Source organism: Talpa occidentalis, unplaced genomic scaffold, assembly GCF_014898055.3.
Source record: "Talpa occidentalis isolate TD23 unplaced genomic scaffold, MPIMG_talOcc4v2.1 talOcc4.1397, whole genome shotgun sequence".
In the NCBI taxonomy this organism is placed as follows: domain Eukaryota; kingdom Metazoa; phylum Chordata; class Mammalia; order Eulipotyphla; family Talpidae; genus Talpa; species Talpa occidentalis.
Genome location: NW_023601430.1, coordinates 5,873 through 14,304, shown reverse-complemented (window position 1 = coordinate 14,304; position 8,432 = coordinate 5,873). Strand labels below are relative to the sequence as shown.

Genomic DNA, 8,432 nt, shown 5'->3' with positions numbered 1-8,432 from the left:
ATCTGAACCAATCACTATTATAAGGCTGAAAAATACAGAGAAATTCACATAGACACTAGGGACATAAAAATAAAGCATGTTCGGGCCTCCCTGGTGGCGCAGCGGTTGAGCGTTGGGTTGCGAAGCTGCCCGCGGCCTCTGCGGCGCCGGTTCGATCCCCGGCTGCTCCCCTGCCACCGGAGGAGGGTCCCACATGGCGCGCAGACCTCTCCTGCCGCCCACTGCTCCCCTCAGCAGTGTACCTCGGTCCTTCTGCCTGCTCTGCTCCCCGCTCTGGCTCTGTGAATTCTCTCACCCTCCCGCGCTTCTGACTGTACCCAGTGCATGTATAAACAAAACAAACAAACAAACAAATAAATAAAAAACATGCCTCTATTAAAAAAAAATGTTAAAAAAAAAAAAAAATAAAGCATGTTCTTTGGCTGTCATCTATTTCTCATGGGCTGGTGAGAATAAATAATCAAGTTTATGCTTTGTCCAACCACGCCTTCCGTGTATGTTCTAGGATAGAAAAGCCTCAAATTCTTACCTGCCATTCCCTTGTTTGTTCTCTTGTGCTCAACTTCATACTCCTAGACTGGTGTAACAGTTCTCTCAGTTTTGTCACAGCTTCCTGGAGTTTTTTCTGATCAAAAGTGGGTGAAGAAGAAAATACAGTTAAGATGACAGATTGATTTTGTTCCTGAGAGGAATCCCTGCCTTCCAAGACACTAGAATGACATGAAATATCACTGAATCCTTACACGTTCAGTATAAGTGCCCCGAGGACCATGTGCAGTGATACAGGTGACCCCTAATTCCCAGGGCTCATGGCAGGATGGCTGCCATCATGTCTGCTGTAGAATCAGAGTCTGGGGAAGGGGTAACTAACCTGCCCAAGGGCTGTGACTACCGGCATCTTGAACCTCATGTGCTGACCCTCAGGTGGAGCTATATGGACCTCTACAGCCTCACCAGGAAACGCTGCACCCAGAACAAGACAGTAACCATCTAAAAGAAGCCTTTCTCCACCTCTTCTACGTGGAGAGTGGTCTGTGTCCATCAGGACTCTCATCTAGGAAGCTCCCTGGATTCACTCCCAAATGGTGGGGTCCAAACCTACAGGAAGGAACTCCAGGGAGTTTTCTTTTGCTGATTGGTTTAGTCTCACAGACTGCAGGAGAAATAAAATCTAGTGGTCTCTGTGCTTGTTTTTTGAATTTGTCACACGTCCTTGCACATTGTGGTTACTCTAACTTATACACATGTTAAGATAAAACATGCCAGTGTGTGTTTGGACAACTGTATTCTCCAGCAGGGGGCATCACAGCGAGAGTGAACATGGAGGAGACTCTCCCCATCCTATGAAAGTCCATATGGACCATAGGAATGTGTTTTGGGAACTAACATGAACTAATTTCCAAAGAATGAGATGATGAAAGTTTCATTCCGGATCACATTCTTGAGTTTCAGCCTAAACAACCTTAGATCTGGGAGTTCAGCCTCAGATCACGTGCCGTTGAAGGATCGGGGCCCTCACTCACCTTGGAGCGCAGACACAAATCTTCAGCAAGGACATGGTTGTGTCCGCTGTGCTCGGGGCACTGTGCACAGCCACTGCAGATGAGCTGCCCGGTGTCCTCACAGTACAGGCACAGCTTCTCCCCATGTTCCTCACACAGCCTCTCACCCTCTAACTCCTTGCCAGCTGCATTGATGTATTCATCTAAATGCCCGATAACTTCCTCACGCATTGATGCCCGAAGCAAACGATAGTCAGAGGCCCATCTCCCCCATCTCGGTCTCTTCCTCCCTGGTTGCACCCCTGATATCCCTGGTTGTTCCCCTGATGTCTCTTGTTGCTCTTCAATGCTGCCCTCTATGCACTGGTGGCAGAAGCTGTGCCCACAGTCGAAGCTCACAGGCTCTGTCATGGGCTGCTGGCAGATGGAGCATGTTGCTTCCTCTCTCTTCCTCTTGTTAGTTGGGGCTGAGGCCATGGATCTTCCTGTAAAGCTCCAAGTCGAGGTGAGAGGCAGAGATGAAGTAGACACAATTCTTCACACTGAAGGACATGCAGGTGACCTGGGCTTTTCTATCTCCCAAGCCTGGAAATCTAGTTGGAAAAGAAAACTTTTGAGGATTTGGAAGATGCTCGCCCTGTGGATGCCTTGTACAAACACTGATCCCCATCACATCTGACCACTAAAATAGAAGTTATTGAAAAGTGATAGTATTTAAATTTCAGCTTTTCAGCCCCATGAGCTATGTGTCACTGGCGTCATGTCAGCCCAGGGATAAGGCTCCATCACACCCAGACACACCACGTCCCCTCACAGCAGAGACTCTCCTTGGGGAGGAGCTGAGAGAGACAGAGAAGAGAGGACATGACTCACAAACGTTGCAGCCGGAGAGAGATCTCAGTGAGAGGGAGTGAGACTCTTTCCTACTGGACTGAATGTCCAGAGAATCAGTGGCCCGAACCGTTTCTCTGTGAGCAGTAGGGCCACTTAGGACGGGGGTCTGTGCGGGATTCCAGTGAGACAAAGTATATCTGACCCTACTGACCTCCACACTCCCGGGTCTCCTGCCCCAACTCACACACCCACAGGACAAAATAAACAGTTTCCCGAAGTGGATGATAATAAACTCAACAAGACAATGCAAAGCTTTTTGTCCTTCTGTCGTTTGTGGCAAGGGGAGAGAAACAGAACTGGAAACAGTGGGAAGATGAGGTGGTGCTGGGGCCGAGCTCCAGGACACCCCGGGAGACACCTGTCCCTTCTGAACCATGACTTGTCCCCAGAGCAAGGGAGGGGAATCCAGGGTTGGCACCACCAAGGCGTGGGTAGGTGGGAAGCAGTGGGGGGACAGGTCTGGTTGGGACATTAGGGACTGGACCCCCTAGATTCTCACAACCCGCATCTGAGAGCCGGACAGGAGAGCAGGAACAGGAGCTAAGGGGCCTCCTCCCCCAGCCCCTGCTCAGGGAACATAGTGTGCCCCCCCTCCCTGCTGTGGGTTGTGGGGAGACAGTGGAAATGGGGAAACTTCAGCAAGCTGTTCTGTGAAGTGACAGTGCTCTGAATGAAACACTGGAATTCAACTAAATTACTTATCAGGCTCCGCCCCTCAAAGATCAGGATGACCCTCTGCCTCCACAGAGAATTTCTTCTAGAGACTTTGATCCTTGATGGGTTAATCCCCAGTCCCTTGCCCCAGGATGTATCAGCCTTCTCTCGGTGCCAAGGGGCACTGCACTCCTGCACAGAAGCTCTGTCCAATGACCCCGGGCTGGAGTGGTGGCCTCCACTCACCTTATGACCTGGATCTTCTGAGGTGGGGCCTGTGGTCTGTGAAAGAGAGAGAGAGAGACAAGGGGAAGCCATTAAAAGCAAGTTCTGACCACTTTCAGATTCCATGGCCACCCTCACTGCCTCCCATAAAACACACACACACACACACACACACACCATACAAACCCACGTTAGCAGTTTTTTTTTTAAAACGTTGGCCTAGATTTGGTCACTACCTTCACCACAAAGCACAGTCCCAAATTCACTGCAAGCCCCTCTACACTGTGATTTCTGGCAGTTACAATGAAGAAGTTAACTTGGACTGTAAAACTCAGAAATGAAAAAATATCAGGGTCAGACTCTACACATGAGGAGGAATCTAGTGGCTTTGCCTGTGTGTTGTGTCTCAGCTTGCCAACAGAAGTGGGACACAGTAGAAATGATGCCCTTCATTTGTAGTAATCGAAAAATGTGACTACATAGTGAGCAAGAATCTTCTGTCACAAAACGCAGAGATTTAAACGAACATCCAGTGGACTGTAAACTGAACATCTTTCAAATAAATGAAATTGACCAAATACGTGAGGAGACATTCCATGTCCACACACTGCGGGTTCATACTGTGAAGCTGACCATGCTTCCCTAAGCATCACACAGTTTCAGGGCACTCCCTATATATAAAAGCTGTGGTTCTTTTTTGCTGTTGTTGTTACTTTGCTGTTTTATTTTGTTTTTGTCTTTGTAACATCAGCCAAATCATCCTAAAATTCATTGAAAAATCCAGGAATCCAGGATAGTCAGAATAATCTTGACAGAGATCAACCTTGCAAGAGTCACAGGTGCAATTTCAAAGGTACATGGCTACAATGGTCAAGACTATTTAAAAGTGTTAGCATAAAGATATACATGTAGATCACTGAAATACAATAGCCTAGAAATAAACCCATACATCTTCTCACACCCCCCACCTCTGGCCTGTACCCCAGTTCTTGTATACATAAATCAATATATCTTCAAAATAAATAAAAGACTGTAGAAAAGGTAAGTCTGGCATCGGATGTAAAGGTAAATGAGTGTGACTAATAATTGATTTTATTTTTGGAAAACAAATTAAGAAGCGGAAGGCAGGCCTCCCTGGTGGCGCAAGAGTAAGTTAAGAAGCAACCTAAGAAGCTGTCCCCAGCCTGTGCAGCAAGACTTCGATCCCCAGCCAGGGAGCTACCCACCTGGTGCAGCAGACCTCTTCTGTCTCCCTGGCCACTGCCCCCAGAAGTGTATTTCAGTCAGTCTGCCTGTTTTGTTCCCCACTCTGTCTCTGGTGAATCCTCTCACCTCCCCCTCCACCTCTAGCCTGTACCCCAGTTCTTGTATGCATAAATAAACAAATGTTTAAAAATATGAAAAAAAAAAAAAAAACAACAAAAAACCAAAATGAGGTAGAAGGCACAGCAACAAAACTCTAGAAAATGAAACCGAAAGAAAATAAAACCAAGAAATGACCAGGGTATCTGTGAGCTGCACCACCCGCCCGCCCTGTGTACAGGACAGAAAGAACATGAGGAGAAATAACAGCTGGAAACATATGGAGAGAATGAGGAGGGGTGGGGGGGAGTTTTATTTACAAAAGTAGCTAGGGAAGGCAAGGGGGGTGAGTAGAAGGGGGAGGGGAGAGAGTTCAGGAGGGGGAGGGGAAGAGCTAGGGGGAGGGGTTGGGATACCAGAAGTGGAGGGGGCAGGAGGGAGAGCAGATGGCAGAGGGGGGAAGGGAGACAGGGGAGAGATTGGAAGGGGCCTGGGAGGGGGAGCAAGAGGGAGGGGTGGAGGAGAGACAGCAGAGGGGCAAGGGGGGGAATGGGGGGTATGAGGGAGGGGGAGGGGGAGGGGGAGGGAGAGCAGAAGGTAGGAGAGGGAGAGGGAGGGCAATACAGGGAGCTGGAGAGGCGAGGGGGAGGGGACAAGTGAGGGGGAGGGGGAAGGAGGAAGGGGGAAGGGTGAGTGGGAGAGGGAGAGGGAGAGAGGGGGAAGGCAGGAGAAGGGGAGGGAGCGGGCTCTGCCCACACCTGGGCACACACTCTCCCTCCCGCCCACCTGTACCTGGCACCTGCAGAAGCAGCATCTCCCGGGCTGGAGACCACAGTCCTCCAGAGCTCAGGGCCACCCGGAAGTCCCCGCAGGGCCTGCTGGGAGCGGTGACTCAGGCCGGAAGGGGGGGGGCTGGGGGGGACATAGAGGGGAGGTGCAGGGGAGGAAGAGATTTGTGGTCCAACTGCACCCCGCTTGAGGGGGAACCACATCTCCACTTCCTGGCGCTGCCGGCCCCGCCCCGTGTCTGGAGACTCCCCTGAAAGACACCCGTGACCCTCCAGGGCCTGATCAGGCCCTCCCAGGGCAGGGCTGTGCTGGAGGCCGGGGGCTTCCCGAGTTCACCTTCTCCTCCTCGTTCTCAAACCATCTGAGGGAGCAGGGAAATGTTGACTTTATCATGCTACTTTTTCATCTTCCACCAGCATCACCACAGTCACTGCAGAGGAAGCTGCAGGGGAGGGAGGGTTCTCTGGCTCAGCACCAGCCTGGCCTGCCCCCTCCACCTCCTCTGCTCCCCAGGCAGACCCTCTCCCACCCCAGCAAGGACACCCTCATTACCTGCTCTTCACTCCCTCCAGTCAGACTAGCTGTGTTCCTTTTCCAGACCCACTTCTGGGGGCTGCAACTTGGGGGGTGCGTGGGGGCGGGGTCAGCACTGGGGCGGGGCTCCCAGAGGGCGGGGGGGGGGGGGGGGCAGGGGGAGGAGGGTCCACAGGAAAGAGCCCCCAGTAGGCGCTCCCTGGAGCTTTCCTTGACCATAGATGCTGGCAGTGCCCTCTGCGAGTTGTGGGGACTGGAAAGCGCAGCCCCCCCTGATTAAGCAGCCCCCGCCTCTGTGCTCTTGTTTCTCATCTGCCGGCGTCTCCTCAACAACTGACCATCAGTGAGAGAATCACCCGAGAGCATGGTGGGTTGTTCTCAGACAAGAGCCAGTCATGACAAGCGTCTTTATCAGAGATCAACTTGCCCCACGGCCTTTCATCACTTTAGTTTCCAGGACGATGTCGCTGACAATGCCAGGGACAGGCTGTCACTGAAATTCCTGCATCCTCACAGGCAACACCCTTGTCAGCTCATGGGCTGTGCAGAGCTGGATTTCATCCTCTGCCACGGTTTCCTGTAGATGGAAGTGGGCACTGAGGTCAAAGACAGCCCCAGGTGCTGCCCTGCCACCATCCTGCTCACCAGTGGCTCAGGAATGTGCCCACCTCTAGGCCCAGGTAAAAGGCACTATCCTGGGTGTTAGCTTGAATGTCTGCAGCACCCACAACATGTACACAGGAGGTGCTCTGTTGTGGGTGTGTGTGCTCAAATCTTTCACCTTACTCCCTGGGAGGTTCACATGGACCTGTGTAAGGAGAAAGAAGTGACCATGGGCACCACTTCTGGGAAAAGAGACCCTCCGTGTCCCTGTGGAAGCTCCACTACATGACAGTCCTCTGCCTGGGGCCTCTTCACAGCCTTTTGAATATGTGAGGCCCAGGCTGAGGGTCACTGTGTTATCAGGCAGCTTCCCAGGTGACTGGATACACAGAAAGGGACAAGGACTTCTAATCTGGGCTAAGTCCAACCCAGGAAGGAATCCTTTCCTCTGTCTGTTCTAACTAAAGTTCCCTCTTTTCTGGAGAAATGGATCCCAAAGAAGGGAGAAAATTCCCCGGGAATCCACAAAGATGAAATGATGGTGCCCAAGGATCCCTCATTAGCAGGTCACACATGTGAAAGTGCTTTGCATCTTTATATGCATTAACACCCCAAAACCCTTTTCTGTGCTCTATGCCTCAGGGTTTGTGCCTCAGCACTTCTCACAACCACCTGGGAGTAGAGCCCCAGTATCATATGGAAGAAACCAAGGCATGGATGGATGGTGTCACTTGTCCAGTTTTTTTTTTTTTTTTAAAGGTTTGTTTATTTTGGATACAAGATCTGGAGTAGAGGCCAGAGGTGTGAGGGGTGAGAGGATTCACCAGAGACAGAGTGGGGAGCAGAACAGGCAGATTGACTGAAATAGACTGCTGAGGGGAGCAGCGGGAGAGTGAAGACAGGTCTGCTGCACCATATGGGTAGCTTCTGGGCTGGGGATCGAACTCATGCTGCAGAGGCTGCAGATAGTTTCATAGGTTGTGTCTTAACCCTTTGGGCCACCATGGAGGCCCCACTTGTCCAGTTTTAAAGAAAATCAAAGCAGACATAAACCAGGCTCTGCATTGGAAGATGGAAAAACTTATTTTTATCTCCATCTAATATCTTCATCAGACCCAGCATGTCTATCTCACTAAAACCAGCGCTCAGGAGTGGTAGCTGCCGCGGACCAGCACAGCGATGGACGATGAGACCGTCTCAGGGTTGAGAGATTGCGCAGGGTGGTCAGGGATTCGATGAATAAATGACACACAGACACACTTCAAGAGAGTGAAAATCTGAGTGCGTCTTTATTAAGTTAGTGGTCAGTATATATATGTTTTTCTAAAAGCATCAAAGAGATCAGTTTGCTCATAAATTTAGCTTAATTGACAGGGCAGTGATTTATGTCCGAAGTTACATCTAGCCTCATTCCTAATTGGATAGGCTATAAATTCTTTTTACTATTCTATATAATTATTTTCTAGTTGCACTAACTATCATAATTAATTGTCATGGGTGAATTTATTTTATAATGCAGTTAATATCAAAGGTACTAAAGTTAAGCACATAATAGAAAGATTATTAAACTAACAATTCTATTATAACACAGTGTTTAGTAATGTTTCATTTGCATTAGCCTAATTATTAAATTAGGTATGTTTTTTAATTAGCAATCAATGACCAGAAAAAGGAAAGTTTTTTAGAGAGACAGTTGTAGCAGAATAAAGTTTATGGGCCTTGAGAAAGCGAGATAAGGTTCCAAGTGGTCAGCATTTCTTTTAATCATCTTTGTGGCAGCTTCTGGTGGTCATTATTTCTTGACAGGCATTCGGCTTCTCTGCATCTTAAGGAGTTTGCTGTTCTCCCCCTGCGCGCATGGTTCCTTGCCCACGCCGGACCTCAGGGACCATGGTAACAGCCATTAGCCCTGAGGGTCACTGCAGGGGG

General features: G+C 49.9%; 1 long non-coding RNA gene across 2 annotated transcripts; it reads right to left on the bottom strand.

The window, feature by feature from the left end:
- Positions 1–433: 433 nt before the first annotated feature.
- LOC129145683 (uncharacterized) lies at positions 434–5,439 on the bottom strand. 2 transcript variants are annotated; one of them, XR_008551610.1, is made up of 4 exons: positions 5,370–5,439; positions 3,297–3,332; positions 1,524–2,095; positions 434–625 (listed from the first exon to the last, which is right to left on the bottom strand). It is a non-coding gene; the product is annotated as an uncharacterized LOC129145683 (long non-coding RNA). The 2 variants fall into 2 exon arrangements; XR_008551611.1 differs by having other exon boundaries at positions 5,377–5,439.
- Between the last annotated feature and the right edge of the window lie 2,993 nt (positions 5,440–8,432).